The sequence below is a fragment of the Anas platyrhynchos genome, chromosome 12 (genome assembly GCF_047663525.1).
Source record: "Anas platyrhynchos isolate ZD024472 breed Pekin duck chromosome 12, IASCAAS_PekinDuck_T2T, whole genome shotgun sequence".
NCBI lineage: Eukaryota > Metazoa > Chordata > Aves > Anseriformes > Anatidae > Anas > Anas platyrhynchos.
Genome location: NC_092598.1, coordinates 13,972,459 through 13,997,752, shown reverse-complemented (window position 1 = coordinate 13,997,752; position 25,294 = coordinate 13,972,459). Strand labels below are relative to the sequence as shown.

The following is a 25,294-nucleotide window of genomic DNA, read 5'->3' as shown; positions in this document are numbered from 1 at the left end:
AGACAAAGCTTGCAGGGGACGCTGTACAAGTCTCTGACATCCAGCCAAGATGGACAAAGGAGAAAGACAAGAAAAAAAGCCTGGGAGGAAGACTACGAGCCTTCAGCTCGAGAGACCCCCAAAGGACCACCGGAGACTGATACGCATGCACCAGTAGGAGGGTTTCGATTCCGGAAACTAATTACAATAACTCTGCCTTTTCTAGAAGTAATAATGAGTATGTAGGAGCCTAGGAGCATAAAAACCAGCCACCTGATGTAACTTGTGTGCGTCTTGGTGGAGCAGAGGCTCCCGGTGCACCCAGCGCTGTTTGCTTACCTCTATTCATTTAATAAATTGTAAACTTTGATTGTAACCCTATTTGGGACTTAGCCATTTGTTACATGTATTTACTGCTAAGATCAGCCCTCAGGAATCTCAGATGCTGAAGACAAGAGAGGAAGTCCAGATAAAGGACGGCTTTCCCTTGGTCAAAGAAGATCAGGTCAGAGATCAGCTAAGCAAACTTGATATCCACAAATCCATTGGCCCCGATAAGAATGCACCCATGGGTGCTGAAGGAGCCGGCCAATATTAGCCCGATTAAATGTTGAGCCCAAAATGCTAGAACAGGTAGGCAATTTAAAGAATCATCCTAAACTAATAAACATTCAGAAGTAGAAAAATCCCTAGGTTTTGTAACTGAGCTGTAAGCAACTGTTTGTGGTACCAGGCATGTGCTGATTCTGCTTTTTATTTGTTTAATAAAGAGGAAGGCCTGAACTGTTATTTAAATCCAAAAATGAAGAACCTGTCTGTATCCCAAAAATGGACAGTGAACAAGAAGGAATACAGATGAGTGTATGCAGTTCAGAATAGGAGGGCAAAAGACCTGAAAATGATAAAAAGGTCATGGTAGCATTTATTCCTATAGTTGTTCTCTAGCTGTCTCCAAGAAATATTCTTGCCACCTTTATGCAAATAACTTAATTCATCTCATCCTAAAAAAATATTAATAGAAGAAATATTCACTTATGCATAGAACTTAGTCAAACAATTTGTATGTAAAAAGGTTTTGACTTAAGCCATTTTTATTTAGCCAGTGAAACCAGGTTTGTAGTACCTATTACAATTCATTAAAACTGTTCGCAGGAAAAGGCCATGAGATGCCTGCTGTTTCTGATTATCAGAACAGAGCTAAAAGCTATCTACCTCTTCTGTTGCTCCCTTGGATGCTACAATTATCCTGGCCAATTGGACATGAAAAAGAACATCCATTCTTTCAGAAATCCGAAGCATAATCTACTAGCCTGGATAACTACACTGCTTAAAAACACTGTAGACAGATTCAACTGTAACTGTTCATCGGACAGTTTGCTGAGCAGCAAAATGTCAAAAATGGTCTCAGATAACTATTTCTTTTTTCTTTCCTGCCAAAGAAAAATAATTCTCATCCATAGACAGAAAAAAAAAAAAAAATCTCCCCATAAATTATAGGTAGCCTCAAGCTAACTTCATGTAACAGGAACACTAAATAAGAATACTAACTGTTAAGCTCTAGATGTCTTCATGTCTTAATCTACAGTTATTTGCCTTCAGGTTGTACAATCCAGTAAGTGATTTGGAATCAGTGTAACAAGGCTACAATAGTGCCTTCGTAAACTACAAGCTTTCAGTTCTTGATGACAACTGCTATTCTGTTGCCATTCAAATTTAAGTTATATTGAAATAATCAAGGTTTATTAGCATTATTTTGACTGCATACTTAAACTATATTAAAATCAATTTTTTATTCTTACTAATTTGGCATTTAATTGGCACTTTTTTTTTTAACTAAGCTTAATTATAGGGTCATATTTGCTTGCCTTTCAGACTGAGATGTCGCTCCACTAAAGTTAAACTAAACATGGAACAGAAGACTACGTAGATTTACTATTTTGGACTTTGACAGTAAAATACTCGTTTATCAGTGCAACGCTATGAATGGAAAAAGTAACCCCACTTTATTCACTTGATCAACTTTTACCTCCTAATAATTGCAAATATTGTTTAGTCATTATGAGTCATCCTATCCTTCCTTACCACCAGCAGGACGGTTAGCGTAATCAATTTTTTTTTATTTACACACAGGACAGCTCCTATATCATGAACAAGGCACAGGCTTTTCTTGACTATCAAAAATATTTCTGACTTGAGTTTTGCATTCTTCATGCAAGGCTCCACAATAAGGGTATCAGAAGCCATGGCATAAAGATAAACAGGGACGTTAGTTTCCCACTGTGGGTACTAGTTACTAATATATGAAAGGATACGTTTAAATCATACTATTAGTAAAAAAATCTCTATAGCGATGACAGAACCCACAGGCAATAATTCCAATACCTACTCCAGGGCCTTGGTCTTCAGTATACACTGCTTTCCCTGCTTCTTCCATTTTCTGTTTTCTTGAATTCCCTTACCTGCCTGCTTTCCAACAATATGGCACAATTAGAGGTAACACATCATGCTCTGTTTTATTTCTGGTAACACAACAGCTGAAGTCTCTTTCTGTGAAGCGCCAACCTGATCATCTTCCTGGATTCCCTGTAGCTTTGAGGATTACCAGAAAAGGGTGGACCGTCTAATTAACACCTCTAAGCATTGTCTAACACAACCCCTATAAGAGTTGTGAAATCTCCCACACCTACAACTATTTTGCACATTTTTTTGCTCGTTTGTTAACAGTCCCCCATAAAAAAAACACATCTCTAGATATTCTAAAATGACCTGCTTTCTCAGTTCAGCCTACTTTTTCTGTGTATTTAATATCTATCCTTGAACAGTTATAAACAGACTGTTACAATGACATACAGAGTACCATGCCATGGAATCTCTTAGTGATAAATCATTTACCTTCAAATGAAGAATCATGAAAAAGTTATGCAGGACATCTCAAAGCAATTTTCAGTACTCTATGTGAACTAGAAGGTCTAAAAATAGTTTCAAAAATGTATTTAGATAGTGACTATTTAAGGGCAGATCAAGGCTGCCTCTAAGAAGCACTTATTAGAGAGTTTATTGCATTTTTGAATACTTAAATACTTTATATTTATTTCATATATCCTTTCAATTATACAAGACTTAACTGTACCTGGCTGCGTCATGTATTTTAGCTACACCATTTGGCACAAGCTCTGCTTTTCTATTCCAGTATCAATGAAACAGAACTTCTTCCTCTATTTTAATTTTTAGTCTATTTCTTTGCAAGGCAAAGGAAGCATTGATGCTACATGGTTATAATTTAATGAGGATGAGAAAATGGAGGTAGTGAGGAGGAATCATGACATCTGCTGTTCTTTAACATAGTAAGAGAAAACCTTTGGAAGCATAGCTGCGTAAACCCTTAGATAGAATGATCAGTGATCCTTCAGTAATGTCTGATTAAATGTTTGCTAAGCCCATCAATAAGAATTTGGACATACAACAAACTGAAAACAAGTAATACATTGAGGTATCCTTAGAAAATAAAATTAGTAATCTTTTTCTGCCTTTCTTTCCTAAGATTTCTTCTTCCAGTCCTTCTGCTGAGATAAATGCAGGGATGCCACTGAAATTGGAAAGAAATTTGTTCTCCTATCTGGCTTTCCCTGAATTCATTTTACTTGTGCAGGAAAATGGGAGTCTCTGTCTGCAGGGTAAGCAGGCTGGTTGCTGCTGACAACAGCACACTACAGCTGCTGTTAGCAGAAAGCAGGATCCATGAATCCAGTTATTCAGCTGTACTCAAATGGTTGATGATTGCCTATGCAAGACCTTAAAGAACTTTTCATACTTGATATGATAAAGTCATTCTACTTTTACTTCTGTCCAAAACTATTTGGAACTCTAATAAACTTACTTAATATAGGCAGAGCTAATTCCAGCTTCAAAAGTAGTGCTCAAGAATTTTTATGTGAATTTGGGAGCAAAGTGATGCTTATTCTTCTTCCATTTCAGTGCCCAAAAAGTTAGAATAAGGACTAGGTGTATGAAATAAAAAATGAGAGTAAGAAAGATGTGAGATCTGGGACATGAATTATTGTTATCTGCATTTTATAAAGAACTGTTGTTCTCACTAAGTCCTTTAATTGAATGATAATATGTGTTAATAATAATCTGTGAGTTTGAATTATCATATTTAGATTATTCACAAGTATTTTGACTATATTTTGGTTGCGTCTCATTTTTTTTTCCAAAGCAGAAAATGGCTACTGGTGTGCTTTCAGCTAAAAAAAGAACTTGGCCTCATCGTGATTATGGGGTGAGGACAAAATGCAAAGAGAAGGGAGTTGTGTGACTCTTCCACACAAGCAAACCCTGTGCTAATTTCTGGTTTTGTAATTTGGGATACCCCACAGCTATATATACTCCTGAAAGCTTTTCTCAACTACACCATTTACCTCAGCTAGGCTCTCTATCATTTCAAGTTCCCTGCTATTTCAGATGTAGAATCCCTCTACCCCACACTACCACACCAAAGTTCCAATTTTGAGGATGTACATTCTATTGTTACTTGAATGTGTAGGAAATGACAAAAGGAAGAAATTCTGTTTTTCATGATTTGTTTTTGACTATACCCAGAACTCATTTTTAATAACTCTGAGTCATTATTCAGAGAACAGCATTTGCCTTGTAGTCTCATAAACACTTCCTACACCTACAAGTTCAGTCAAATAAAAATTCTAATGTAGTAAATACTATTGTAAGCTTCTCTACTGTAGTTTGCTCAAACTGTATAATGATGAAAAGTTCAGGTATGGCACTAAGAATACAGAATTCTGACTTAAGTAAGCTGTGAAATACTCTAGGGAAGGTACTTTAGGAAGTGATTTGATGGTTGTCATGTAGCCAGAATTAGAATAACTATAAGACAGCTGTATGTATTCCACAGACTTCACTTACACTGTGATCAAGTTAGTATGCTGGTGGCATATAATGTAGAATCAGAGCAGGAACCTTTTTGAATCAACACAAATCCAATAGTGGATAAAACCAAAAATCACTATGCAGTATGTAATATCAGAATCTGTGTCATTTTCTCACCTTTTCAGGAGAGCTGCAGAAGTGAGCTTGCTCAGTAGAGTGTGGCTGCATGATCCAGCTGCTATCAAGGAAGCCTGTTACGCTGACATTTAAGAACTATCCAAAAAACATCTGAAAGAGGAAGAGAAACCATTGCAATATCAACCTATTGAAAAAGTAACAGTAAGCCTTACTTCTTCTGCATCATTAGTATAGAATAAACCATGCAGGGATAAGGATGATCCAAATGAAAGATTTGCTAACATCATGTAAATAAAATATTCTGCTTAGTTTAATTTGGTTGTCCAGGTTTCCCTGTAATGTTACTTGCTAGCTTGCAGTGCAATTGCTAGAAAACATCTCCTGGGCACTGGGGTTCCAAAGCAGCAACACCAGGGCCATGCATAGGATCCTAACATAGAATCTAAGTTCCTCTCTACAAAGAGAAAGCTAAAGCACCATTTAACACTCACCATCTAACAATACGAAATTCCAGAAGGAAAACAAAAAGCTTGCAGAGCAGAAACACACGGCTTTCCAATATCCTGAATACCACGTATCTCACAGGGAGAGATGGCATAGTGCTCAAACTTCTGAATTAAGTTGCAAGCATTTAGCTCCTTGTATTAAACAACTCTTGAGAAACCTTCCTTTAATGGTCGTTACCAAAATCATAAGTTTACTTATACACTGAAAAAAACCCACAATTCTTTTGACAAGGAGCTACATAGAATTAGTTTGGAAATACTGTGTCAGTTCATTTGTAAGGTAAATAATGACACTCTGCTTCATAATTATCTGAAGAGCCCCGCAGAGACATTGGTATGTCTTTGATTTACCCTCGCTACAAGAAGGACATAGAGGTGCTTGAAAGAGTCCAGAGAAGGGCAACGAAACTGGTGAGGGGTCTGGAGAACAAGTGCTATGAGGAATGGCTGAGGGAGCTGGGCTTGTTCAGCCTGGAGAAAAGGAGGCTCAGGGGCGACCTTATTGCTCTCTACAGGTACCTTAAAGGAGGCTGTAGTGAGGTGGGGGTTGGCCTGTTCTCCCACATGCCTGGTGACAGGATGAGGGGGAATGGGCTGAAGTTGCACCAGGGGAGTTTTAGGTTGGATGTTAGGAAGAACTTCTTTACAGAAAAGGTTGTTAGACATTGGAATGGGCTGCCCAGGGAAGTGGTGGAGTCACCATCCCTGGAGGTCTTTAAAAGACATTTAGATGTAGAGCTTAGGGATATGGTTTAGTGGAGGACTGTTAGTGTTAGGTCAGAGGTTGGACTCGATGATCTTGAGGTCTCTTCCAACCTAGAAATTCTGTGATTCTGTGATTTATGTCTGATGCCTTTTTGAAAGGCAGCTGCAATCGGGCTACAGCATTTTTTTGCAGTGCTTTGCTTTTCATTAGGAAGGTGGCGTCCTGACTTCATTTAGTTGCTTTTATGTATGTTTTATCTTCTAAATCTCAGTGACAGGGAGGAAGGGTGCACAGGGACAGGGCACACCTTTCAGGACTTTCTCCAAGACCTTAACAACTGTATCATCTCTTTGTCTCTAATTACGCCCGCAAAATTACGGAAGAACTGCAGGATCTTAGCCTTTTGTTAATAAATAAATAAATTAATTAAAAATGTTGACTCCTCCACCCCAAGCAAAAGGCGCAAGCCACCCCCTGACAACACCCCAGCGAGGGGGGATCACCCGAGCACGGCGCCCAGCGGGGCGGGAGGAGGCAGCGACCTCCAGCGCCTCTCCCCACAGCGGGGCCGGGTCCCCAGGGGGCAGCACCACCCAGCCCCGCGTCCCGCGCCTACAACTCCCGGCGTGCAGCAGGAGCAGAGCCTCGCCCCCAGGCCGCGGGGAGGACCGGGAAGGGCGCTCGGTCCCCCGCGGGGCGGGGCGCGGCGGCGGGGCCCTCCCGCGCCCAGGGGCGGGGAGCGCGGCTCGGCCCCGCCCGCGGCGCCCGGCGGAGCTGTTCAGCGCCCGGTGCTGAGCCTGAGCCTGCCCCCGGCGCACGGAGCCTCCGGCGCCGCTCCCTGCCCGCCGCTCGCATGGCTCCGGGGCTTTGAGCTCCCCGCCCGCCCGCCGTGGATGCTGCAGCTGCAGGCGGCCCCGGCTCCGCGGCAGGTAAAGCTCCCGTCCTTCTCCTCCTCCTCCCCGCCCAACCCCAGCCCCGCGAGGGGAGCACGAGGAACAAAGCGGGGCAGAGCGCCTGCTGCTGAAGGAGTTTCGGGATTTTAATTGCCGGGAGGTGGGGAAGGGAAAGGGCTGGTTGATCGCAAAGAGCTCTGCCTCGTTGTTCAGGGAGAAAAGGGAGGCGTGATGCTGCCCCGGGAATCGTGTTCTCGTGGTTCAGCAGGGTTTGGCGTACAGGTAGTGCTATAGGCAAGACTGCAAAATGGTTTCCTTGAATACCCTCCTTAGCTGTGGTGCTCAGATGGGTTTTGCACAGCACTAATTTCTTGCTCATTTCTGTATGGATTACTACTGCCCCAGCAGAGCCGGGGCGCACAGCTGAAGGTTTGAGACAGAGCAGCGTGGAGTGGGGTCCTGTGGCAGAAGTGGGAGGAAAAAATGCCTCTGTATTTAAGGCCAAATGACAAGTTACATTCTAAATGAAGTCGGTTACAGCCAAGCATGGTGCTGCTATGCCTGATGCTCCAGGCTTCCTCTTAGTGCTGGGTGATGAGTAAGGACTGGAGCAGATTAAACATGCACAATCAAGCAGCAAGTGTTCTCAGCTGTGCCTATGTGGAGTAGCTTCCCTTGTCAGTGGAGTGGTGAGTATTTCTTAACTACCCAGGAACCGCGTGTCTTACTCTAGAGTAGGCTGCAGTTGTATTTGTTGTTGTATTTTTTGTGCTGGTAACTGACCAGCTTAAAGTGTTTAAGTGGCATGGGAAAGGAGAGGCTGGAAAAAGAACAGTCGGCATTCTTCTCAGGTGTAGATGGTAAGAAAGAAGTTTAACCTGGGAGATCTCAGGAACCTGCATAGGTTGTGCTGATTTCAACAAGAAACCAGGGAATCAAACTAAGGTAAAAAAAACTACTTCCTTTAGAGAACCAAATGCAATCTAATTGGCATATTCTGCACATTTTACTTCTGCCCTGTATCAAGATTTTCTTTGTTTAAGGTAACCACCGCTCCCCACATTACCATATCAGGTATTAAACCAGAAAGGAATTGCTGGGTTCAGTAAGACAGGCATTTAAAAGCAAGTTGATGAGACATCAGTGCCCATGTTAAAGATTTTCTCAGTCTGGATTGAAACTTAACACTTCTCATTTTTCATTACTTTTCCTTGAATCAATGATTTTAATAGGTCCAGGTGTGTAATTAATTTTCAGGAGATAATGCATTTGATTCATCTTATCTAGGCTGCAGTTTCAATTTTTGTGCTTTATCTTACTAAGAAGATTTGAACAGATTGGGTACTATCTCTCAGTCCTCACATATCCAGAAAAACTCTCCTCCCAGTAAGAATCCTGGATACACAGGGCAGAACATCAGGCCCTTAAAGGTAGCCTTTCAAGTTAACAATTACAACAGCACATTACTGTAAAATTAAAAAATCAATTTGTGCTTATGACAAGGCAGGCTTCCCCCCAGCAGAAATAAAATGTTTCCTGACATGGCTCCTCCCTACTTCTGGCTTTTAGTCTCAGTGCCACAGAAGCCTCAGAGCATGTGATCAGCTATATGTGACTTAAGCTATGCTATTGATTTTTTCTTACAATGAACGATTACTATGGAGTGACAAGTCAACCATTTTGATGTTAACAGATCTAGCTCTGTTCAGTGCTGGTAACCATAGCACACAGCCTAACCCACTCTGCACACCTCACTGTAGCAGCTTGCTTTAAATTAAAGGACACAAACCTTAAAATAGGTTCTCTTTTTGGGTAGGAATGAAAGAGGCTTAATACTAGAATGGCACTGTAGACATTTCAGTTGCTGCCTGCAATAGTCCTTGAGGAGCCACTGAAATCTCAGAGGGGCTAAGCTGCATGCTCTGACCACACCCCTACATTGCCATAATTCATAAACCGAGACTGCTTGCTGCCACATTGGCATTTGTACCTGGTCAGTTAGGACAAAGACAAAGCTCTTTTGTGCTAATAAAGCTCGTACAGCATGCCTTTAATAAGATCTATGATCTTAGTCTTCAAGATATTTTAAAAAGTACATTTCTGTTACCCCAACATTACTTATACTAAAGGCTATTGCAATTAGAACATTTTTTAATTGCTTACATGGCAGCTTGGACAATAAAGTAGTATTTTTCTAATATAGATCCACAGCGACTTTCCCTGTCCAGTTATCATGAATTCGGCACAGTACAATAAATCTCAAGTTGCAAGCTCTTCATGGAAATGTTTATCCTCTATAGTAGACTGCTGAAGTCATGGAAATATTTCCATTACACTTAAGCAAAAGTCTATTTTTCAGGAAGACTTGTGCAAAAACGGTATTTGAGAGCCACTGCTATGATCCCACTATGCAGCAAGACTTTTTTAAAAATCAAAATCCTTATAAGCATAATTGGTATAAAAATGCTAAAGTTAAAAATCAACATGTCATTGAAAAGCAGAGTAACATTTTTTCCTGCTAATTATATGTGGGAGTGAAGAGACATACTTTCACGAAAGAGAGACCAAGTACCCTACACCACGATAAAATCTTTTAACATGCTGTTTTGTTCCCTGGATTGCGGCCGAGATTGTCTATGTACTTTATAGAACCTAAAAAAAAAAAATGTACCATATAGTGCCAGTTTTCTGCTCAAATTCTAGCAACGTTTGCCATTACCTATAACTAATTGTACTTATCCCCATGAATGGCATTAAATATGATGCCCCCAACTCTGCTCTTTGAAAGCTATTTAAACACACAGTGCATTAAAGTCACTGAACTGCTTCATCTTAAGAGGGTCTGCAAGCTTTAAGCAAGTCACCAGGATTATGCCTTTCAAATAGCAAGTAATGGTCTCAGTAATTTTTGAAGGTATAGCTCCTAACTTGAACCTGTGGATTCTAAATATTTGTAGTAAATTTTCCACAACGCTCAACAGTAAAGAAAATTACATCTGCTCTCCAAGCATGACTGCTAAAATCATGTACTTTTATGTACTGCAGTTCAAAGTCACTGTAAAAAACCTGTGAAAACAGACTACAGTTGAACTGTGACACTGTGCAGAGGAACAGTACAAGGTGACTACATAATGTTGGCAAGATTTTGCACGGGAATACTCATTTCCATTTTATTTTGAATTACACAAAAAATTTGGGCATTAGCTTGCAGACAAGTATCCATGCTGAATTGCAGTCAAGAAGAAAATGTTGTACTCACTAAGTTCTACTGAACTTTTTTTCTAGTACTTGGGGTGGGAGTAAGAAACGAAGCTGGGTTAGAGGACAAGCCCTGCATGTTACAGTTGTATTTATCCAAATCACCAGATTTCAGCAATTCCTGACTTAGTCATGACAGTGCTGCCCTTTGATGGCCATCCTGTCATGGCCACCACAGCAGCAGGCAGAATGCTGCCATACCTTAATAAGAGGATGTTTGCTGGTCACTTTAAGCAGGAAGAGATAGCTTCATGATTACAGAGAATCTCAGTGAAGATGAAGGAGACAGAAATTTCTCAGTCTTGATTCTTGTGCTACAAGTCTGAGGTTTAGCAAGTATATTTGAAGAACTCAACGGAAGCACTCGTGTGTGAACTGAGCCCCATCTCCTCGCTGGGAATGGATGCCTGGGCAGCATGCCTGCTGCTCCTGTCTGTACGATCATTCCCTCTGGCTGCTGGCCTACTGAGCTTCAGGTTAAATGGCACTTCATAGTTTATGCTCTCCATTCACCTGCTATTCTACAGCTAGCATAGATGTGCTTGGGCGAGCATCAATTCATAAGAACTGCATGAAATAGAAACCCGAAGGATGACAGAATAAGCCATTTCATTTTAAGACTTGTTTGATACTGATATCAAAGAGTTAGATTTTTGTTTTAAACTCCTGCTACTCAAGCAAATTTGCCCCTCTCCCCCTCAGTTTTCCTTAAACAATACAACTTAAAGTTTGCAAATACAGCCATCTTAAGCACCCCAATGAAACATACAGGACTGAAATCTTTAAAGCTTTTGAAACAGCCGTAGTTCTCATTAGCTTCAGTTTGAAATAGTTACACAGTCCTCTACAGATTTGGAGCCAAGACATCTCTCATATTACAACCAGAAGATCCATCCATGAATCTTCCACCCCTTGGAAGTTTAACCTCAGCCTGTCTGCTTATTTTTTTTGCCTGTAAACAGGGACTATTCTTGCTTAGATTTGCAGGTAGACAGCAACTCAGTCAACATTGTTTGTTATTTTTGCTTTGGAAGTGCGTTCATTTACAGCATCTCAAATACAGAGCAGGCAAACATTTATCTGGCATTCTTAAAATGTGGGGAATCTGAAAAGTGCCCTACCATCACAACTTCTATGTTACCTTGCACTTTAGAAACTAGCATGTGACCTATGAAAGAGCTCTACCATAGAACAAGGCTTGTCTTACAAGACTATACAGTTTTGAGGTCATCCAAAACGCATATACTTCAAATAATTAAAAGCATATGTTATCCAGTGATACATTGCCAGAGAACAGGTTACAGTTGGACAACATAAACCAGGAGATTCTGACTTAAATATGAAGAACATCAAGGCTTAGACTTGTATCGCTGTCTCATAGGAAATATACCACAAGAAGTACTACAAACAAGTTCAGCACAAGCTTCACAGAGCACATCCTAAGCATTGCTTTGGGTAGCTAGGCATTGTCTTGAAAAACACACTTAGGAAAAGGTATAGCAGGTGATTAGCATACAGTGACACCACTTCCCCTCTACTCCGAAATCCTTTGTTACTAAAGGACATCAACTTGAACAGTATTCTATTACTGTTCAAACTATGAAGTGATGCAACATACACAGCTCCTTGCATCTGAAATAATAAATGCAAGACAAGTACAAGACAACTATTTTCTCTGTGGTACTTGACTTCTGTCAACTACTGTAACTCAAGCACGATCTATTTTGGTATTAACAATAGCAAAAATAACCTCAAAAGTGACAAGCCATATCTGCCACTTGAAAGTATACAAGCTTTTAATATATTTAAAACTTGACTCAGGGTGAAGAGATAGCATCGCAGGATTCCATCTGTCCCTCGACTATTTCTAAACAGGTTAACATTTGATTCCCCCTTCTACACGCTGACAAAGGAACAGTTTGCTGCTAATATTAGAAATGTACAGTTTCTTCTATTCCTTAAGATGAAGTTTGCTTCCAAAAATCACGTTTCAGAACCAAGTCTTACTTGTCTCTTTGTTTTTTAAGCTGTCAGTGGGAAAAGGGCCTACTTTAATGCTTCTTGAGAGAAAAGGAAGCATTGTGGAGCAGGTGGTAAGATCCAGTGGTAGAGGAGAAAAACAAATGAAGTCTACATACGAATGAAGGGGAGAGCTGCTTGGTGCCTGGATGACACTTGGGAAGCTTAGAAATTAAGAGCAAAATAAAGGAGAAAATACAGGACAAATGGGAACTCAGGACTCTAACGGAGACAAATCAATACAGAACGCAGGGTAAATAGGGAGTTAAGTTTGCAAGGACTAAAGATCCTGTGTGGTCCATAATCAAGATGATCCTCGCTATACAAAGACCATGTCTGACCCCCTATTGCTAAACTCCAACACATGCACATACCTGTGGAGGAATGTGAAATCTTTCCTCACTGAAGCATCATAGCACATTACACCCCAGGCCAAAAGTGAAAGACTATTCAGCTGGAGCATAGCAACATTTGATTAGGCAAAAAGTATATTTAACCTAGGAGACTGGTTTGAACTCTGCTACTCTCATGTGCCTTACTTTGCACTGTACCATAGGAAGGTGCAAAGGTTGTTGTCAGAAAGGTACTGACCCTGCATCAAAATAACTTGGATAACTAAGAAAAAACTAATCATTTTTCCTCCTAATATTTTAAGTCACCATTACCATGTTACAGTAGTATTACAGTTAACCCCCAGCCTTTCAAATCAGACTTTCACATAACAGTTGAATCCATGAATGACCCTAGCCTTCCTTATCTCTTCAATTGTCCATCTGATCACAAATAAGAATGGCCAATGCAGTTATTCCAGAGACAATGTGGTTCACTGAGTGGGCACCCAACTCAATGCCCCCAGTACATTTTCTAACTTGCCATGCACCTCTGGAAAGAGGCTTCAAGCTCTAACTACTCACTATTACCAAAGTCATTCTACTCCAGTCAACAGCACAAGTCCCCAGCTGGCCAAGTTAAGCCCCACAGAGCCTTATGTTGTATCATCAAATAAAGAAATGGCAAAAAAAGGGCCATGAATCCCACTGCATTGCTGGACCCTTGTTCCATTTCCTCCCTGCTGTTACCTCCTTTATAGGGAATGTACATTATTTATTAAACTGTCAAGACTAATGATATTAATTCCTTTCATCAGCTTTAACTAGGTCAATATTTTGTCTACTTTTTGACCCCAGATGATCATTAATCAAGTGACCTTTTACAACATTTAAAACTTCTTTTAATATAGGTTTTTAGGTTAGACTTCAGTAGCTTATCTAATAAGCCAAAGTATGATTCATTGAACTTATCTGTTGAGGAAACTTCCCAGCAAGAGTGGTTGAGTTTTATTGCTATTACCTTGTATTTCACAAAGAAGTTTCCTTATTTCTTTGAAGCTAATTTCACACAGAGCCAGAAACCCAGAGATGAGAGTAGAAGAGACTTCTTATCAAGATGCAACTACCATAGTACCACAACATGCACATTTTAAAGTCACTGTAAATTCATAGTGTAGCCTAATAGTGGAGAACAGCTAGCCATCAGTTGTGTCAATGTAGTTTCACGTTTGCACCAATGCAGGGTAAATCTTTGACACAGTACATCAGAAGTCAAGTCAATACTAAGTTCTTAAGTTAATTGACACACCTGCTCTGGGTTTGGGATCTACATTTCATTCATTGTCTGAACTTCACTTCAGCCATTTCTATAAACTAAAACAAAAAAAAACAAACTAATGGAGTGTTCAGTATTTGATCTTTAGAATACACCTTCTGAAGAAGTACTGGTAGCTTGTAACACTTGTTCCTAAAACAGAAAGATGTCTGAACAGCATGATCACTAGTGCCTGCTGATCTTCTACCTCTTTGAAATGCCTCTTGAAAGGAGTATACTGTTTCACCATAGGAAGCCATTTTCTTCCCCTTATTCTGCTTTTCTTCTCTAAAGGCTGGTAAGAGTCAGCCTTTCACCTGGCTAGAAATTAATGAAGTTTCAATGACAGAAGGGAGCAAATGCAAGGACTCAATATATATCTGAATCATGGCTTTTGACACTACCGTTCACCTTCATTGAGTAGTTGCTAAGTATTAAGCAGAGAATAAGATTCAGTGTCACTGTGAACCAGACTTCTGTATGCTTCAAGTGTGCTTACATTAACTAGTACAGCCTATATGCAAACAGTGAATCTGCATGCTTCTTTTTGTTGAGTACCCTACCCAAAGTCAGAAGTCTGATTCCAGCTTCTTGCACTTGAGAATACCGCCCTCAAAAAGTTATCCTTCAAATTTTAACTGCTTGTCTTTTACAATTTGCATTTTCCCCACATTTATGCAGTATTACATATCCTTAGGATACTTATAACATGCTGTAATATAATGTAGGAGACTTTTGTTATTACACAAATTACTGTCTTATGTACCTCTGAGCACTGCATCCATGTCCAAAGTTGGAAGATTTTTACACATACAAAGTCACCTTATGAAATTGCAAAAAATTTTTGAGATGACATGAACATTTGCAGTGTCTAGACCAATCTTGCTGTAACTGTTTATATCTACACATCTTCCATAACTTAGTTGTCCTTTATCACAAATTTTGAAGAGCTTCCTATCACATCATGTATCTGAATAACCCAATGTGTACCTTTCCATATCTACATGCAAACTGAAGCTGAAGATAAGCAGACAGAGTTCTTCCTCCCTCCTCACGACATCAGCAAGAATTCCAATTATTTATGAGGGTAAGATTTTTGATTGTTTCTACAGATAACATTTTCTTGACTTTTCCAAGAAAACTGCTTGATAGTAAGCCTGCATTCAAGTTCACATTTATCATCACTATCCAATCAACATGAAAGTTTTCTAGTTGTTATGTACTAATTACCACTATCAACTAAAGAAATTGCAGTTAACATCAAAATAACCCACAGTTTATAAACACTCAGGTCTGAATTTGGAGAGCTTGTACACATGAAGATGTTAAGATTTGTTTTGGTCATGCATTAAGTTCACCTATATTGAGAGCATTTTTTCCAGATCTACAGAATTAGAATAAGTCACATAAAACTGTTATAGAACTATTCAAGAAATCCATATCTGAACCAGTCCTTTATTGAATTACTTTATGCTTTTGAAGGAAACATGAACCACAGCTTTGCAATAGTTTCAGTCACAGGTCTGCTTCCAAACACTGTAACCAACTCGGCTCAGTGAGTTAGCCTAGAAAACCAATTCCTCTTTCATTAAAGAACAAAGTAGTAAAACAACGGAAACTTGTGTTGAAATAAAACTGTTACTTTGTTCTTTACCACTTACACTAGACTTCCAGTACAGTGAAAGGAATTCACTTTTAAACAGAGTAACTTGCTTTAATCTTTGTCAAACGTAGTCACTTTACTCCAATTACCCATTCCAATATTCAGAAAGGTGTGGTGGAAAGAGGGCTAAAAAAAAAAAACAAAAACAAAAACAAAAAAAAAAACAACAAACACATAAAATCCTTTAATGTCACCAAAAAGTAGCTAGTAGAAAGATGCCTGATCCCACTCCTCAGCAAATAGTACAACTTTGTCTTTTCTTTACTTTTCTAGATGGAAAAGAGACAGTATAACCCTACCAGGGAAGAGATCTATGAGTTCAAAAGAATTAGCAGCTAGCAGTTGAGTGGTTGTAGTTTTCCTTATAGACTACTCCACCATTCACATATTGCTAAGCAAAACCGTTTCTTGTTGCTATTGGAAGTGGTAATAAAATCTTAATGAAAAATAAGTGAAGAGAAGATACATTAAAATGAGTGCACCTTAAAACATTTCAAAATTTCAGAGGCTGGAAGAAAAACAATTTAGTTCCTGGCCCCTCTGCACAGTTATGTGAAATCCATACTGCTTTGCCACACAGATGAGAGAACAGTTTCAGAACAACTTCTACTTGTGTCTAATCCAACACAAAGCTGAATGCTACCACAGATGACAGTACCAGCAGCAGGGCAAGACAGGGAGACTCTAGACAACAGACAGGATTCTCTTATGCAAGCTAAGAAACTGGCAGAGACCAGTGAAGAAAGGTAAGAATCTTGATCATTTAAAATTTCTCCGCGGGCTGGGATATGTCAGCAAACCTAGTCTAAGGTTAAAGACAGATTTAATGGGAGCAACATAGTTAAGTATTATGTCCTCTTATCACTGAGAGTGAGAGGAAGGAAGGACACAGGTCATGCTGTGCCTCCCTTAGGGCCTGAGACAGAAGAGAAACCCTGACAATTAGCACCTGTAATTCAATCCTGAGCATAAAGACAAGTGTTTTGCTGTATACACACCAGAGATGAAAATTCGCACTGGCCAAAGGATGCACACACCCATCACTTTTTTGTAATAACAGGTAAAGCTCAGAGCTTTGTTTCATCTTTTAACACAGAAGTTAAAGATGACAATATAATCCAAAAATAGCACTCCATTGTTTCTAAATCTGGGGAAACTTTTCTTATGCCCACACCAAAGGTGGAAAAATTACTGAAAAGAGGCCTGTCCTGATAAGGTGCAATTATGCAGATGATTTCATTTGCTGCCAGGGTATCAGCTATGTGATAAGCATTCCTTTGCAAGAACGATGTACAATAGAAGTGAAGCATGAGAAGTTGGCTACCACAGACTGGCAGACAATTCCAAATCCAGACTGCTGCAAATGGACAGGCATATCTTAGGTATGAAATGATTTTTATTCACCACAAGGGCACTGAATTAGTCATTTCAGGTTCTTGTCAATCTTCAGATAACGCAAGTAACAGAAATAATTGGAACTTTTTAAAAGCCTGTCTTCTCATCATTCCTCAGAACCTCCAGCCTTTTACTGCCCTATTATAGCTGTTCACCACAAAACAGAAACATAATCAAGATAGGGTGAAAAGGTACAGGCATAGCTAAGTCTTTACTGAACAGAAGTACATTGAAACTGTTACTGAAAGTTCCTCCAACAGCACACAAGCTGATAATGCACACAAATATAGCACCTAATACATTACTCTGCATTTTGCTCCTGCACTCATGTGTCCTATAGGTACAGAACGCTACCTTGCCAGATCACTAAGGCAGCATGACATATTCCTCCACATTAACCTATACTTATACTTACCAGCTTTCCCATAGTCTCTAAAAGTAGTGTGTTACAGTTATTAAGAGTTCTTCTGGCAGCTGTACTTGTGGCAGATTGAGATGCACGGACTCTGATGTGCAGGACCAAAATCCAAATTTATTAAGCAAGTATGCTGCTTATGTACACTAGGCACAGAGGCCGGTAATTTTCTGCTTGTCCTTGCAGCAGGTTTCCCAGTACTCCTCCTTCTCCTTCTTATCTCATACATAACTTCTCTTTACACTTCCCATGGCTTTTGTCCCACGGTTAACCCTTCATATGCTTCAGTCCCTACACCTAACTTTTTACTTCCTTGCAGTAGAAAGTATGTTCTCAATGAAAGCTTGAGGGCAGCATTCCATGTTATTGCCCTTCCAAAAGCTAAAGGCAACAAGTCCCCAAAATCCTGTGCTTTCTGCAGAGCAAGCCCGCACTGAGGAGTGCTGGGAAGCAATCTTCCAGCTGTGCTCCATCGCTTCAACACATACCACCTGCTTGTTTTTGTCACCACCCCCACAGTAATGATGCACAATTGCATTACTTCACAGTGGTCCTTCAAGTTTAGTTTATACATTGACCATGCAGAATTTACATACCAAATAACACCCTCAAAGAAAAAGCAAAAAACAGTCCTAAAGGAAAACAGCAACAAAAATCTAAGCTTCCATTCAGCCCTACTACCTTCCTCAAGTCTTAATGCTTTCCACTATTATTTTCCCTCATGCAAGCAAGTTTCAAGCATCACAACAAAATGGAGTTTTTAATTTCTGTAAATAACTTTCCATTACATCCATTTACTCCTTCATTTGGTGGTCTGCCAGCAGCTCCTGAGTACCTACAACTCCTAAAAGGGATCTATTATGTAGCCACAAAGAAAGGTTTCCTCTGTGCAGTCAGGTTTTCAAACATATGCATGGCTTTCCCAAAGCCCAGAAAATCCTGACAGATGGAAGAACCAGTAGGCAGCTTCATCCCTGGAAAGGCTACACATCAACTCTGTCAAGCAGAGATTATATTTCAGATTCCATAATCTGCTTCTGAATAGCTACTTCTGGCAATGCTATAGGGCCCAGCTCCATGTGTCTCCATTCAGACCTTACCGATACAGTCTCTGCACCTGTGCCACAACAGAATTTCCATCATATAATTCATTTCAACAGAATGTGAAAAGTTACTTGACCTAACTTATTACTGAACCCATTATAATTAAATAGAACAGCCTCGTTTTAGTAAGTGTGAAAAAGATTAATAGGCTCTATGCAGTGATTTTTCTATTACCTTAGGATGTTGCAAAGGAGTACTTTATGTTTTTGCAAATAGAAATATTACTTATTCAGATGATTTTAACATTGTATTCTAATACATTTAGGTTAAAAACTGAACCAAAAGCTTCTATACCTTTCACAATGGAAAGATTTTTATCAACCAAATGCAAAAGTTTAGTTCATACTTCTTTCATTTTATCAAATTTATTTAACTATATTATTCAAGTTTTGACTGGTTTGTTGACAGGAATTTTCTTTGGTAACCGAGGTTAAAGCCCTAAATTTATAAGTCTTCTGAGGTCTAACTTTTTTTTTTCCAGTGGGTATGGAGAGATTCCTTTGAGTTTATTGGGTGCTAAGTAACAGCTAACACTTTATAGCCTAGCATGTAAGTGGATTTTGTCTGTTCTTAAAATACCCTTCAAAACCACACTCTACTGAATAGTTTTATTTCAGTGTAGTAAGTTTACTGGTTATTTTCAGTTCAATAAGTAAATGCAGGCATGGTGTTTACCTAACAGTGTTTCTTAAAACCAATCAGACTATGTTCGGTTTGAACCCAGGCTACAGAACACAGCCTGCCCAGTAACAAGGAGGGAAGATGAACCACAGTTCACTAGCTCCTGTCTACAGCTTTCTTTAGTTTGACTGCTCGTTCTTTTTAGAATTAGATATCTGCACCTTCACTAAATGATAGGAAAAGCTTATTAGTTACCAACTCACAGGTGCAGACCACTGGGCATCTTCAATTTTCCTCTGCCTCTCATGGTCATACTTAAACGTAAGGCTTGTCTTGAGAAACTCATTTAATGGTGTTCTGGAGAGAGCTTTTATGCCTCAAATGCCACCTCCAATTTGAAAGTCAGACCCTGGGGCAGGAAGCTGCCTGACAGAAAGACATACAAGAAATTAATTATATACCCTTACTACCTGCCATGTTGCTGTCTTACTTGGTTATTTTTTACTTTCTATAATACTGTACAAGAAAGACCCAGTCAGTGCCAGAAATACAATACTATGCATCTTTTACATAGCCTAAGAGCTTTTCTATACCACCGGAATTAAACTGAGTTCCATTACCAATATAGTGCTACAGCTTCAGCTTCCCAGCCCAGAAAAGACTAATCTATTAAACATATCCTGCATGTTGTCATACAGGTAGAGGTAACACTGTTGTAGCTGCAATGGTTTAGTTTGGAAGCAAGTCTTCCTAGTACAACCTGTCCCTCAGCAGAGGTGTAGTACATGACAGACCTACGTTTATCCTGGGGATCACAGGTACAGAGGAGATACAAAACCAAAGTTTACTAATTATTAGTCTTGCAAGCACACTTAGTTTTCCTTACCATTAGAGAAACAACATGTAAGGAAGATCCTTAGAAGATGACAAACTAACATCTAATCTGCAAGTCAGCATCCCAGGAGTTTTAATCTTCTGGGGCCTTCTTCATGAGGACAGCTGCCAGCTATGGATGCTTGGCTGACTAATTGGCATTAGCAATAAACAATATTTGTATTTGTCCAGGAAAATATCAGAGAATCCGTGAAAGGCTTAACATACATTAAAAAATCTGATAAGCCTCCATCTTTATTGAAATTACCGTGCAGTTCATTTTACCTATGACAATTGCATTGATACCAAGTAGTGGTTTATAATGCTTTAGACACAATCTAGATGAACCTTAGCTATTGACAGATTATGAAACAAGTGTAGTGTACAAAAAGAGGATCTGCTACTATAATAAGTAAGGGTACTATGCACTTGGGGCTTCATAAAGCAATTTTGTATCCAGGCTTGACTGGCTTACAAGCAAATAAAAATTACAAAAAAGTCTGCTAGATTGTTTAGCAATATGCCAGTCCCCGAGCTACAATACAATCTATCCTACCTTTAACACAGATACTACTACAGAGAAATTGTTCTCTAAGTTCTTGACAATAAAGGCATCGTCAATCTTAAGTTTTCTGGAGCTATAACTTGACTTGTATAATATCTGAAAGTGTTTAGATGCTTCTTTCCGGGTTTTTAAAGAATACAGTTGCTGGAAAACAATGAACAAAAAGCAGACTAGACTGTCCTTGCATTCTGACATGCACTTTCCAGACTGAATTCAGAGACAAGCTAGGCTGTCAAGGTGAAGAGAATTAACATAAGAATTTCAGGAAAATAAATGAAGTGGTAGACAACAAGCAAAAGAACTGGGACGAAGGCTGGAGGCTGAAGAAAGCAACTGTAAATGATACACATGAAATAGAAGATTGAAATATAGGATGTGTGTGTGCAGCAGCAGTTCTGAAACCTTCTGAATAAAGAATTAACAGCTGATGCTGTACTCAGTAGGACTTCAATCTAGCCTGAGAAAGGGAGCTGAGCCAGCAAGACAGATGGCTGGTGAAGGAACTGACATTGCAAGAGCTGGAACATTCAGTAGAGAGGAAAAACAACAGCTATACCCATAAATGAACTGCTGCCAAGCATGTAACTGAGGTGAGAGGAATCATGCGATTTCAACAGTTCTGGAGAACTGTGGATGATGCACTGAACTGCAGGCAACAGACAAGGTCCTGAGCTGGGCAGTCCAGCATCAATGCAGAAAGCAAAGAGACAATGCAGTGATTAAAAGGTCAAGCAGTACTTGAAAAACAGCTGCAAATAGTAATATTGCATAAGCGATTTCAAAAGCAAGTACTGAAAATGCTCTATCAACATAAACACTGTAAAGATAAATCTATCACCTAGAATTAATTCGCAAAAAGACAGCTCATTATTCAATAGAGATAACCATGTCAGATGCTAAGAAGTGTGAAAAAGAAACCAGATTTAAAGCCTGGCTACTAAGAAGAAAATAATTTCCACAAACCTTTAGTTTCTCACAGCTACTCACAGGCGTTCAAACACTTAATACAATTCTCTTTCCTTTATACTTACCAGAAAAAAACACTTCTGAATATTTGACCATACAAATTCTCAGAAATAGAGCAACTAAGATGTATAGGGGGTGTGGGCTGCAGGAACAAGAAGTTCAATAATTTTACAGTTTAGCAATACAAAGGGAGGTGTCCTGAGGTCTCATGAAAATTGCAATCAAATTTATTAACACTTGTTGCTAATCAGAAGTAAGAGTTCTGAGAGAAATGGGAAGTATAATAATATCCCAAATGGGCATCTAATAAAAACATTTCTACTGATTAGATGATTTACTTTTTAATTACTTTTCCAACTCATTACAAGGTGCCAATCACTGATGACAAGCAAAACTGCATCTTTCTTTTGATTTCTGTGAAGGTGTTTATGGATTTAATATTACTAGAGATATACACTTCAGTAAATGCTGTTTTCATTAAATGCATTTGTACTGCATAACATTACAACTGTTTAAGACATACAGTTAAACAAAGTCCGCTGTTGAAAACAGCTCTTCCAAAATTCTTAGTTTTGCTGAAATTTTAACTACGATCGCAGAATGGCTGTGGCATGGACAAAGAGTATTAGAAATCCCGTCAAATTTATTATAGAATAAGATTATCTTTCTGGTATTCAGAAAATTAAATTACTTTCCAAGATGCAGAAAGATTTTTAATACACAGGCCAGGCAACCTAATTAAATAACAGTATGGGATGGCTCCAAAACATTATAGATCACACGTTAATGCAAAAAGCCAACATAATTATCAAGTTACCCATCCCAGACTTTTGGGTACATAAAACAGATTTAAATGAGTTGCTAATGTAATTATGAGCATAAAAATCAACATCTGAATGACAGAAATAAGTCAATGCAACTGATAAAGCTAATTAATATGCTTACAGTTCAGAGAAAAAAACTGCAGTACTGGAGTCATCATCAGTAAGACTCCATAAATCTTTAAAGAAGCAGGTAGTATGAGCCTTACATGAAACTGTTCTTTCTGAAAAATAGAACACTTGAGTATTCAAGGGAAGCCTCTTCCACTGAGTGGAAATAGGCCTACAGTGAGGTCAACCACAACACTCCCTCCCCCCAAAATACCTACATCCAAACAAACAAAAAAGGTTCTATTTAGTGATAAATCAGAAGTTAAAATACTCTTCTGTTGAATCTTCCTTCTTCAGCCCATCTTAAGTTCTATTTCCCTACACTTTTATTGCACCCCAATTATTCAGGAAAGCATTAACATGAGTCTGCAGTAAGAAAGCCATCTCTGTTACAAAGTGATGCCAGGAGGCTCCACATAAAAATTCCAGAAGTTCAATCAGGTAACATGAGCTTCTGTATCCCAGAGAGGATTACTCACTTAATGCAGTCAAGTTCTGCCAGGCTTACCCTCAACCCACTTACTCCACACCTCAGACACTTGCAACTTTGAGAAATGGGAAGAGCAGGGTAGCAGTTAGTACGCCAGGCAAGCAGTTGGCCTGCAATAAAGATGGCAAGATTTACTCATCATCATCAGTTAAAACACCAAGGCTAATATGCTTTTTTTCCTGATTTAAAAACCGACTAGGATACTAACAGGCTTGCTACATAACATTGGAAAGATATATAAGGTAAAACAAGACTAATCCTCCAGAGGGCACTGATATTTTACTTCAGAAACTAACATTAAACACCTGCAAACAAATATAACGTAGTGAAGAGCAACATGTGGTTTATACCTTATCTGGAGAGCACAGGTGATACACAACTCTTCACAAAAGTGAGGCAAAGGGCACATATATGCACAGCAGCTGTTTATCTAACCCCTAGCCTTGCCTTCTTGTTGAGGAAAGGGGCCAGGGCCTACTCCACCTCGCTTTTACCACCAGAACATACCCATCAATTCTCCAGTTGACTTTACAACACCCAACTAGGCCAAAGTGACTTTACCGAGAACAAAACACGTAGGGATAACAACCGAAATCCAGCAGCCACAAACTCACTTGCCCCTCAGGAACAGGGCACCCTCCGCATGCCTCCTCCCCTCCGCCATTTTGTGCTCCCCTCAGCCTCACAGCCCCTTCAGCGCTGCCCTCGCTGCCGCGGGCGCCTTTCCCTCGTGCGGGCGCCTCTGCCGCCCAGCAGCCAATCAGGGCGCGGGTGGCGGGAAAACTGCTCCCTCATCGCCTCACCTGGTGGAGGGCGGCCGCCATTACAGCTTCGTGTGAGGGCTGTGGTCATTGGTACATCAGAAGGCTTGAGGTCGTAGGCAGTAACCCAAAGCTGCCTTCTCTCGTTTCTACCGTTTTTTTTCAAGCTTGTCTTGTAAAAGGAGGGAAAAAGGAAGGGAGAACTAAAGCCTCAACAACTATGGGAGCAGTGGCAGCTGAAGGAGAGGCAGCTGACAGGACTGGGAGGTGTGAGGAGGGGAGGAGCCAGGAAGGTGAGGGCTGCAGCTGATGGGGTTCATGGGGTGTCCTGCCTGTCAGAGGGGCAGGTTTCTCTTCCTTAAGCTCTGTTGGTTCTCTTTCTCCAGTGTCATCTGTGCAATTAACTGTGCTGGGCAGCATAGAGCAAAGGTATTTCAGTGGCAGGTGCTTTATCATTGTTATAATTAAAATATAAACATGTTTGCTCCTTTACTAAGTAACTAAGTGTTGTTTCAGGTGAGAGGTTCTATAGAACATGAAGGCTTTGTTTTTATCCACGAGCAGCTCCCCACCTAGCTGTACAAAGCTGAGGTCGGTTACTGCTATGCTAGCAAGGGAAAGTCTGAGGCTAGAAGCAGGGCAGGTGTGCCCGCCTGCAGTGCACCTCTTGAATGAACAGCCTATCTCACAGAACATGAGTAAGTCTTCCCCTGTAAGTGGTCAACCTGTAAGTCAAGTAAGTACCTTGAATCTTGAGGGAGGGCTGGGGTGGAGCTCTCCCATATGAGTTTCTGTTGGAGATTTTGCCCAGACAGTGGAATTTAGGGGCTTGGGATCAAATTGATTAATTATTCTGTGTTTTGTTTGCTCAAGGGGCAGGAAGGAAATGTTAAATTACACCCACTTGAAGTTACTTGCTAATGAATAAGTTAATTATACGCTAGGGTGTTAGAAAGATTTTACATTAAGTCCCTGATGTTTTTGTTGTCTCATAAGGATCACCTTTGTTTAAATAAGCTAGAATTAACATCTCTTCTTTAAAAGCCTATATTTAAAGCGGAGTAAAGAGAGGATTTCTTAAGAAAATAACATGTTTAAATTTGGGGGGCAAGGGATAGCAGTAAAAATTCAAACATCTATACATCGGTTTTCACGCACATCTTTTAAAGGCCAGAGTTTCTTCAACCAATGCTTGTAGACTTTTTATAATGTTATGCAAAGACATCTGATGTTTCTGCTTTTTCTGTAGAGTAGTTCAGAGAACTAATGGAAATATAACTTTCCAGTTTAGTAACTGTGAATTAGACAAAACTGTCATTTCAGTTTTTCATTTGAATGCAACTATAAGCCATCGCTATAAGTTCAAGTATCCTCAGTCTGAAACAAAGAAACAATGAAGGCAACTGCAGTAATGAAGCAACTTTTATTGATGTCTTTGAGACTAAGAGTTTTGCTGAAGGCAGAACTTGAGCCTTGGTATTC

The 25,294-nt window shown here is 39.7% G+C and overlaps 1 long non-coding RNA gene across 6 annotated transcripts in view; it reads right to left on the bottom strand.

Moving 5' to 3' along the window:
• LOC106019018 (uncharacterized) overlaps positions 1-23,818 on the bottom strand; it is a 142,068-nt gene extending 118,250 nt beyond the window's left edge. For 3 of the 6 annotated variants that reach the window (XR_011812241.1, XR_011812242.1, XR_011812243.1), the window contains exons 1-3: positions 23,613-23,815; positions 23,070-23,161; positions 5,041-5,151 (exon numbers count right to left, since the gene is read on the bottom strand). This is a non-coding gene — a long non-coding RNA (uncharacterized lncRNA). Of the gene's footprint in view, positions 1-5,040; positions 5,152-23,040; positions 23,162-23,612 lie in introns of all 6 variants that reach the window. The other 3 variants (XR_011812245.1, XR_011812246.1, XR_011812244.1) reach the window with 3 other exon arrangements.
• Positions 23,819-25,294: the final 1,476 nt, after the last annotated feature.